The sequence below is a fragment of the Hyposmocoma kahamanoa genome, unplaced genomic scaffold, assembly GCF_003589595.1.
Source record: "Hyposmocoma kahamanoa isolate Upper Pololo Valley unplaced genomic scaffold, ASM358959v1 76, whole genome shotgun sequence".
NCBI lineage: Eukaryota > Metazoa > Arthropoda > Insecta > Lepidoptera > Cosmopterigidae > Hyposmocoma > Hyposmocoma kahamanoa.
This window is the reverse complement of record NW_020653900.1, coordinates 7,262,097-7,270,879: the sequence shown is the minus strand read 5'-3', so window position 1 is coordinate 7,270,879 and position 8,783 is coordinate 7,262,097. Positions and strand designations below refer to the sequence as shown.

At 36.4% G+C, this 8,783-nt stretch overlaps 1 long non-coding RNA gene across 1 annotated transcript in view; it reads left to right on the top strand.

The window, feature by feature from the left end:
• Positions 1-6,910: 6,910 nt before the first annotated feature.
• Positions 6,911-8,783, top strand: part of LOC113232507 — a 7,977-nt gene continuing 6,104 nt past the window's right edge. The window contains exon 1 of the long non-coding RNA XR_003310632.1: positions 6,911-7,033. This is a non-coding gene — a long non-coding RNA (uncharacterized LOC113232507). The remainder of the gene's footprint in view (positions 7,034-8,783) is intronic.

The following is an 8,783-nucleotide window of genomic DNA, read 5'->3' as shown; positions in this document are numbered from 1 at the left end:
TCTCGAGAGTGGATAGTGGTACTGTGGATATTTAAAAAAGTTTCATTCTTTGGTCATAGTTGTTTTTTTTCTCCAACTTACGGCATAAACATTATGGTGTTTACACAAAGAGCCAATTGCAAAATTTAAAATAACTTCTTAAAAATGAAGTTTCGATCCTGGAATTAAATATGCACTAAGTATAATTTCATTTAGGAAATGAAACTATTTTCGGTCAACCGTAACCATGGGACCTGTAAAGGGCCCGAAATGTCGGTTTGTTTGAAAAAACAAATATACGCGATTTAAATCCGGAAAAATAGTTTCATTTCCTATGTGTAACAATCGCGAAAACCTAAGAACTCGATATAATTTCATTGTTAGCCGTCGAACTTTATAGCCTAGGAGTTGTTTATTAAAAATCAGTGTATACGTGAAAACAATTCTTCTACATATTTTATGTATGAATTGCTTGATGCCACCAATAAGAACTTTTTTTTTTTGGAAAATCATGGTGCTTTTATGCTGCATGTCGATACACAAATTTTCTTATCACATCTTTGGCATACACTTTATTATTGTGGCCCAGAATTTATTGCTGTTACCCACGTCACTGGTAAGTAGTAGCCGCCATGCCGAAGTGTGGGACATGTTTGCCATCGTGATAAAAGGATTTGTCAATCGGCGTAACGTAACGTACTCGCCGTTTGTTGTCCAAGGTGAGCCAGACGTACGTAGAGGACATGAATCCTACGGCATTGCGAGGAGGCTCCTGTCGTACACCCCAAGGATAAAGATCATGTGGGGTAAAGCGGCAGATATACAAACCATATTTGTGTTGCAAAAACGAGCGATTTTTTTTTAAATTTTTTATTTTATTTAATGTATAAAGGACAAAATACACAAAGATTCGTTCTGTGTACCGTTTAGGCTCTCGGGTTTCTCTCAGATAAAAGTTTAAGGTGACTGCCATCATGGCTGGCATCACATCAATATATATAATTTCGTTAAAAAAGAAGATATCCATAATATGAACCTTAGAACTAAGTCCAAACTCTTGGTAACACGATTTGATTTAACTAAGGTAAACGATTCTTTTATGAGGAACTCTATACGTTTTTACAATAAGATTCCGGAGTATATATGAAGATTATCATTTCCTGAGTTTAAAACTTACAATAAAAGTATTTTAATTGAAAAGTCATATTACAAAATTGAAGACTATTTGTTAGATAAAGATGTCTGGAAAGACAACATGAGTCTTGATTCCACACAATTATGATTCAAAGTGTATTCCATAGCATATAAGTTTATTTGAAAAGAGCAATCCCTTGAGTTTCTTGCTCGTTCTTCTCATGGAGGCCAGTGTAGTGAACGTGCAGTACCTTAAAAAATGACGTTTTCACATGTAAAAATTTTACCTATGGAATAAATGATTATTTGATTTTGACTTTGAACAGAATTTTGAAGGGGGTTCATTGTAGAAATTAGTAAATATTCAACGTATTCCAACAGTGCGTGTGATTCAAAAGCGACGATTAGGTACTTTTATTTACGGTCTGACATAATTGCTTGTTACAGCAGCGTATTAAACTTTTAAAAAGTTCTTAGCTTTTCGCGATTATTATACATTGTATAAAAAATATTTTCTCTTTCTGATCTAATTAGCGAATGTTTATTTTTTCAAACAAACTAATGGTCACGAACTTCGTCAATGACTGACTATTTATGAAAGTTTTTAACGACTTATTGCTGTAGCGCCATCTGTGAGAAATTTATGAAAATTTTTCTTCACTCAGCCAGGTACCTTTACCAGCTACCAGCCTACAGATGTCGCTATAATAATTCTAATATTAAATTTATTGAATATCACGATGTTTTACTAACGTGATTTTCAACTATTTTTTGTGTAATTGCTCTACTGGTTTGTTATCATTATTAATACAAAAATTGAACACTAAAAAAATTCCTTCGATACAGCTGAATTCGAACCAGCAGTTTCACTATATCGTGCCTGAAAGTGCTGGTTCGTCATAAAAGTGTTATTAGGTATTGTATGTGAAAATTAAAAATATTATGAATTTGTTACTAACACTACACTTTACACTTTCAGTGACTTAAATCTTTGTAGATTAGTTTTTTAAAACGGTGTGGGCCTTTTCCAATGATCTATCTTCGCTCCTGCTTAGGTAATAAGTAATAACAACGCAGTGACTTTCCACTTCTATAAAGAAACAATGGAAAATACAAAATCATTTAGGTTTGCTTAATTTGACTGACGTGACTACGTGGGAAATCTTATTATACTATGAGTCGACGTTTTTTAAAACTTTAGAGCTCAAAATTTTTGAGAGCAAAATGCCATCGCAAAATTTTAAAATAAATCGCGTATATAGGTATGTCTTTGTTTGAAAAAACAAAAAAAGAAAGCAAATATACGCGTTTTAGATAAAAAAAAGTCTCGTTGTGTGTAAAATGATTGCAAAAATTAAGCACTGCTGGTTATGTGTAACAGTGTGAAGATCTTTTATACAGCTAGTTGTATTATTGCAATTACTCCACTGGATTTTAAGTCCGGCTTAGCCAAAAAAATTTTTGTGGCTTATGACGTGGAGCTCGTTTTAACCGTAAGATGTAGTGCCGAAGAAGGTAAAACAAATTTTAATGACGCGTGTAAAAATGTCAGTAAAACAAAATTAAACCGCGCACATTTTGTATGGAGACGAAAAGTTTAACGCGAATTTAGAATTACATATTTTTTGTAAGACGGTTGCCATCGGCAGTACTATCATCATATGTAATAAAAAAATATTTGGGACATTCATCCATAAGGGTCAGTCAGGGTCCTTACCATGAACTCTTATTACGATTCAGTTTAGAACCTAAAATGAATCGTTGTGAGACAGCGCTACGTGAAGTGTATATCACCATCCCGCTTTTTTGTCGTTACGAACCTACACTGAACTGTAATAAGAGTTCATGGTATGGCCCCAGTACACTTAAAATAGGATTAGTATTACAAACTAATATCCTTTTTTTTCACATCAATATGCATTTAGGTTCAGTGCTCTTGAATAGAAAGAACCCTAAATTGTAAACGCAATAACACTTAGGAGGCTGTTATCGCCGCTATTAATTTGTGCGTATCATGGAAGCCAATCTTTTTTGCATACTAGCTTCAAAACCATCAACACGAGCATTAGCGAACATTCTCGACCCACTGCAGAATTGTGGTAACTATAGCTATGAAACAAATTTAGTATAGTTTCTACGACCTCGTTGACTGAGTAGTTGAAATTTGTAAATGCTTTTTTAATTGCACCTGTGTGTATATTGACCTTTACTTTAAAATTTCCTTGTGATGCAAATAAGTACGCGGTGTGGCTTTTTCGCTGCGATTTTTATTGTGCAGATTATCATCATCATCAGCCCATTTATACGTTCTACTTCTGGGTACGGGTCTTTCCTTTTAGGCGCGGGTTTAGGCCATAATCCGCCACACTGGCCCAACACAGATGGAATAGCCGTGGTTTCAAATTTGGGTTCGCACCATTGAATTTAAGTTCCAATTTAGTTTAATTTGAAATTTGAGCTTTTTGGTGAAGGAAAACATCGTGATTAAATCTGCCGTCGAAGAAGGTTAATAACCCATGGAAAAGTGTGAAGGCCCCAGGCCGTGTTGGACAAACGCGGCGGACTATGGCCTAAACCCCCCTCGCCTGAGGCCCATTAATGGGTTGGTGATGAGGACATTTAATACTGAAAATGCAAGGGGACTCAAATTATGTGTCAGGGAGAGTATTTTGAAAGTTTCTTATACTTCCTCGTGATACAAATACGCGCGGATTCTCTTCGCTGCCCTTGTCTACGCGCCCCGATGAGCTCCAACGCGTTCCGTCAGGTGTGAATCTAACTTAATTTGTCTGAACTGAAATGATATATTCTGTTCATTTTCTACTGATAACGAAAAAGATGAACACACTACACTTTAGTCCGGTTTGTGTACCTATGCGTTTGTCATTATAATCATATCACTTATTACTAATAGAGCTGCTTGTGAAAATGTCCGTCCAAATACTGCAACCTTACCTATTTCTGCCGCGAAGCAGTAATATTATTATTATTAGTAATGTTCATATGAACATTACTGCCTTCCAGTTTTAAAGGGTGCTGGTGAAATTACAGGTACATAGGACTTGTCAATTTACGTCTCAGGGTGACGGGCGCAGTGGTAATAGCATTCAGATCTTTGTAAATCAAAGGGCAGGCCATGCACACCGCGAACGAAGCTAGTTAACTTACCTTAACTCACGTAGTTGCATACAACCAACTTTGTCAGCTTTTTTTTGTGGGGAAATCCTCCTTGGATACCTCTCCGCCGCGAGGGCAGCTGAGACCGGCTAAAACCCCACGTTGGCCTTCTCGGGTGCGCACCCCCTCAGCACCTAGTTGGACCTACGTCGTCCCCCTCCCCTCCTCACGACGCAGCGAGCCACACCGCCCCGTCGACCTCCTTGCGGCTGCCAAACTTAATGGTGAACTGAGCCCTCGCTACGATCACCTGCAGCAGTGAAAACTATGCCAGCTAAGCTAACTTAGCTTGGTTTAGTTCACGTAGTTACTTGCAAAGCTAAGCTAAGAAAAAACGTAGTAAGTAGTGACTATGGATACGTGCCGGGGTGAAGTGTGGCAGAAGGGCGACATATTTTACATAGCTGGCGGGATCGTTGGGTTAGTTTAGTTAGCTCGGTTAGCTTAGTTCGCGATGTGCCTTGCGCATAAATCATTGAACGACACTACACCTGACATGGATAGGCGTGTCACTTACCACTAGGCGCACGACTTGTTCGTCCCATCACTTGATATTATAAAAACAATTCTATGTACATATTTGTAATAGTTGTTTTTCTTTTTTTTTTGTAAAAATATCAAGTGACGGGACGATCAAGTTTTGCGCCTCATGGTAAGTTACACGCCTATCCATAACAGTTGCAGTGCCCCTCAGAGCTTTGAATCGCAAAGATCTGAGGGGCACTGCCACTACGCCCGTCACCATGAGACGTAAATTGACAAGTCCCATGTGTCTGTAATTTCACCAGCACCATTATCCTTCACAACCGGAACGCAGTAACGCTGACATTACTGTTTGGCGGCAGAAATAGGTAAGGTGGCAGTACTATCCTGGATGAACTCTTTCACAAGGAGCTCTATTGCTACTGAAAGTTGCAATCAAATTGTATGTAATAATCATTGACTTACAATTATATGGACGTTAGGTCCGCGCTAAAAAGTGTCCGAACTTATAGGGCGTTAAAATCGTATACAGAGCGTCATTCACGCTTTAGTCTTCGTTTGTTCGACTGACAGCGAAGCAAGCAAAATTAGACAGTACTGCGATGACATTACAATTTAAATTCAACGTTTTAGCTTTTTCATATTCCTTTACATGTCACTACGTTTAAATAGGTAGACTTGGGACATTTTTTTCGTGGTTTTTGTATTAGACCCGTCGTCCATTTATTTGTAAGTCAATGGTAATAATGATATAATTCAGAATTCTGTGTAGCTAAGGTTACATGTAATACGATTACGTACAATAATAATACATTCACGTGATAAGAATGCATAAAAATTAAATGGTAAAGTAGGTAATGGTTATAAAATCTTTCTGGAAAGGCTAGTATTTTAATTAAATCTTTGATTTTATGATTGTAAAATATCGGTCTCTAGTGTTCACTGAAATATTGTTGATACAACAGACTATGGTACAGCGAAACATTATTGTCCTTATTCGTGAGTATCCACTTTAAGTTTTATATTTTTTCGGACTGTGCTTGCGGCTACGGAGTTCTTTTTTTAACCGACTTAAAAAGGTTCTCAATTCGACTGTATGTTATTTTGCATGTATGTTACGCGATAACTCGTTGGTGAATGTTTTAAATTTTAAGAAAATATTCCATCTCTAAGGGTGGCAAACCAGAGGAATGATATCAAGTGAACGTGAAATAACTCATGCGCATGGTGGTAAGCGATAATTGTTGTCCATAACAGTTGCAGAGCCGATCGGAGCTTTGAATCGCAAAGATATAAAGCTCTGAGCAGCTTGCGACTGCGCCCGTCACTCTGACACTTAAGTTGACAAGTCTCATGTTCCTGTAATTTTACCAGCAACACTCTTACCTTTCAAAACCGGAACGCAGTAATTCTCACATTGCTGCTTGGCGGCAGAAATAGGTAAGGTATGGGTAATATTTAATATTAGCCAAAATGAGCACTGCAAGGCCACTACGAAGGCTAGTTTGCTCTTTTGTATTAGTTTGCCGTGTAGACTTCACTTAAACTAAAACCGGTTCCGGTGCAACGAAATTATGAATAAATTATTACAATAATTGTGGAGTGTACTAACTTTTGGAAACGGGAATAAACGCGTTTACTGACTGATGTGAGTCAGCCCGTGACAACGGCGAGAAATGGCGGGAAACTAGGTAGGTGTGAAAAATACCTTTCATATGTAAACGCGTTTATTCCCGTTTCCAAATGTTAGTGCAATGCAACGCCAAAGTTAAAAATTGTGAATTGTACCTATTTCATCAAGTGCAACAAACACTTTTTTTGTATTAAGTTCATGTTATTTCAAGTTATTTTCATAGAGGTTACCTATCAAAATTTTATTATTTTAGTAGAAGAATTTTTGTGTCTACTACATTGAATTAAAACCTATGTTCTAACTAACCTAAGTCAGGTGTAAACAAAACGGGGGCGAATGAAACTGGGGGCATAACGAATGGACCCGTCATACACTGGAGTATAAAGACACATCTGCAAAATGAGAACTATTCAAGAGAGAGAGGTATAAGATTTTATGACCGAAATTAGTCGATTACTTTTTTATTTCAGTTATTGTATCGACAGCCTTGGCAGAAATGTACATACACCCAAAACACCGTAGGCCGAGTTTGGTAAGGTATTATCCCAAGAAGTCCATGTTTAGGAAGCACGATTTGATTGACAAAGGATGCGCCGTTTTTCTATGGGATTGCCCCGTAGCTTACAAGTAAGATTTTTATTTAACAAAAGTGTGTAATAGTTTAGTTTAGTTGAGACATAGTTTGCCAGTGGTACAAATTTAAATGCATTATTAAAAATGAGACATTATTAAGTTGACAAGTCCCATTTGCCTGTAATTTCACCAAATTCGAATTTAACGTATTCTTTAAATTGATAATGAAAACAGAAGATACCGCTAGTAGTAAAGGTACCAGTTTAGTTCGAAAAAAATTATAGATATCGAGTTCTTAGGTTTTCGCGATTGTTACACATAGGAAATGAAACCGTTTTTCCGGATTTAAATCACGTATAATTAGTTTTTTCAAACAAACCGACGTCGGGCCCTTTATATGTCCCATGGTCACGGTTAACTGAAACTGAAAAATCATAGAGTTTATTTTAATTTTTTACTACATTCAAATCAATTTCTTTCGATTGTTATGTGATATTTCATTAGCAAGTGGAGCGGGATCATCTGCCTGTCACATATAAAAAAAGTTTAATAGCTGTAGAGCTCCTTGTGAAAGAGTTCTTCCGAGGTAGTTACTTACTTACCTATTTCTGCCGCCAAGCAGTAATGTCAGCATTAATGTGTTCCTGGTGGTGCTGGTGAAATTACAGGCATATGGGACTTGTCAACTTATGTCTCAGGGTGACGGTCACAGTGGAAGTGCCCTTCAGATCTTTGCAATTTAAAGCTTTGAATGCACTGTAACTGTTACGGACAGGCGTGTAGTTTACCATCAGGCGCACGATCTTGTTCATTCCGTCCACATTGTGAAGTCGTCATCTACACAATTAAATTAAATAGAAAACATATTAAATATTATTGTAGGTAACATAATAATATGTATGTATATCCGTGACAACTATCACAGACAACACCCCAAAAGTATTTTAGAAAAAACAGACACATGCAGATACATTACGTATTAACGCACCACTAGCCTGACAAACAATCTATTGCTACGTATTGATAGCTGACAAGCTCTGTGAAGTCACTGTGTATTGGCCCCGTTCATGGAATATTCGACACAAAAAATAGTATAAACCCATTGACTTGTAAGTCAATGTATAAACCAATAATAAATACACAAACAACTTTTATACAGGGTGGTAAGATTTGTCTTTTGTGACTGTTAGGTGTTTTGAATTATAAGGCTTATTAATTTGAATTATAAGTTTTTATATAACAGTACATGTGGGTGTATTTCTAAATATACTATAAGTTAGGCTAAATGGTGTGTATACAAAAATACAATAAAAATTAAGTTACTATTTAAAGAAATAATTCTTAAGATAGTTTAAGTTTTTTCTATATTCCTATGTTCTGTTGCTACTGTTAGTAAACTTAGATTTATAAAATTTAGTTCTGAAATAATTATAAGATTTTCATTTCAATAAAACTGATCTTAAAAGTTTGTGGAATTACTGGAATAATTGCCAAGTTTCACTGAAATCCTATAAACCGAATTGATTCCCTAATTTGTCACCCTTCGAGGTGGAATAATTTCTTCAAATTTGAATGGAACTATTAATGAGGTACTTCTTGAAGTACTTCCTTTCTATCAAAAAAATAATCAACAAAATCAAAATAAATGTCGGAGTAATCGCACAATATACACACACAAAAAATACAGTCGTTTAGTCGTACAGTTGAAAGCCTGCTTCTTTTTTTAAGTTGATTGAAAATAGTTTAATTTCCATCATTGTACAGTCAACTACCTAGCTGTAGCTAGCTGGCTATACATGAGTGG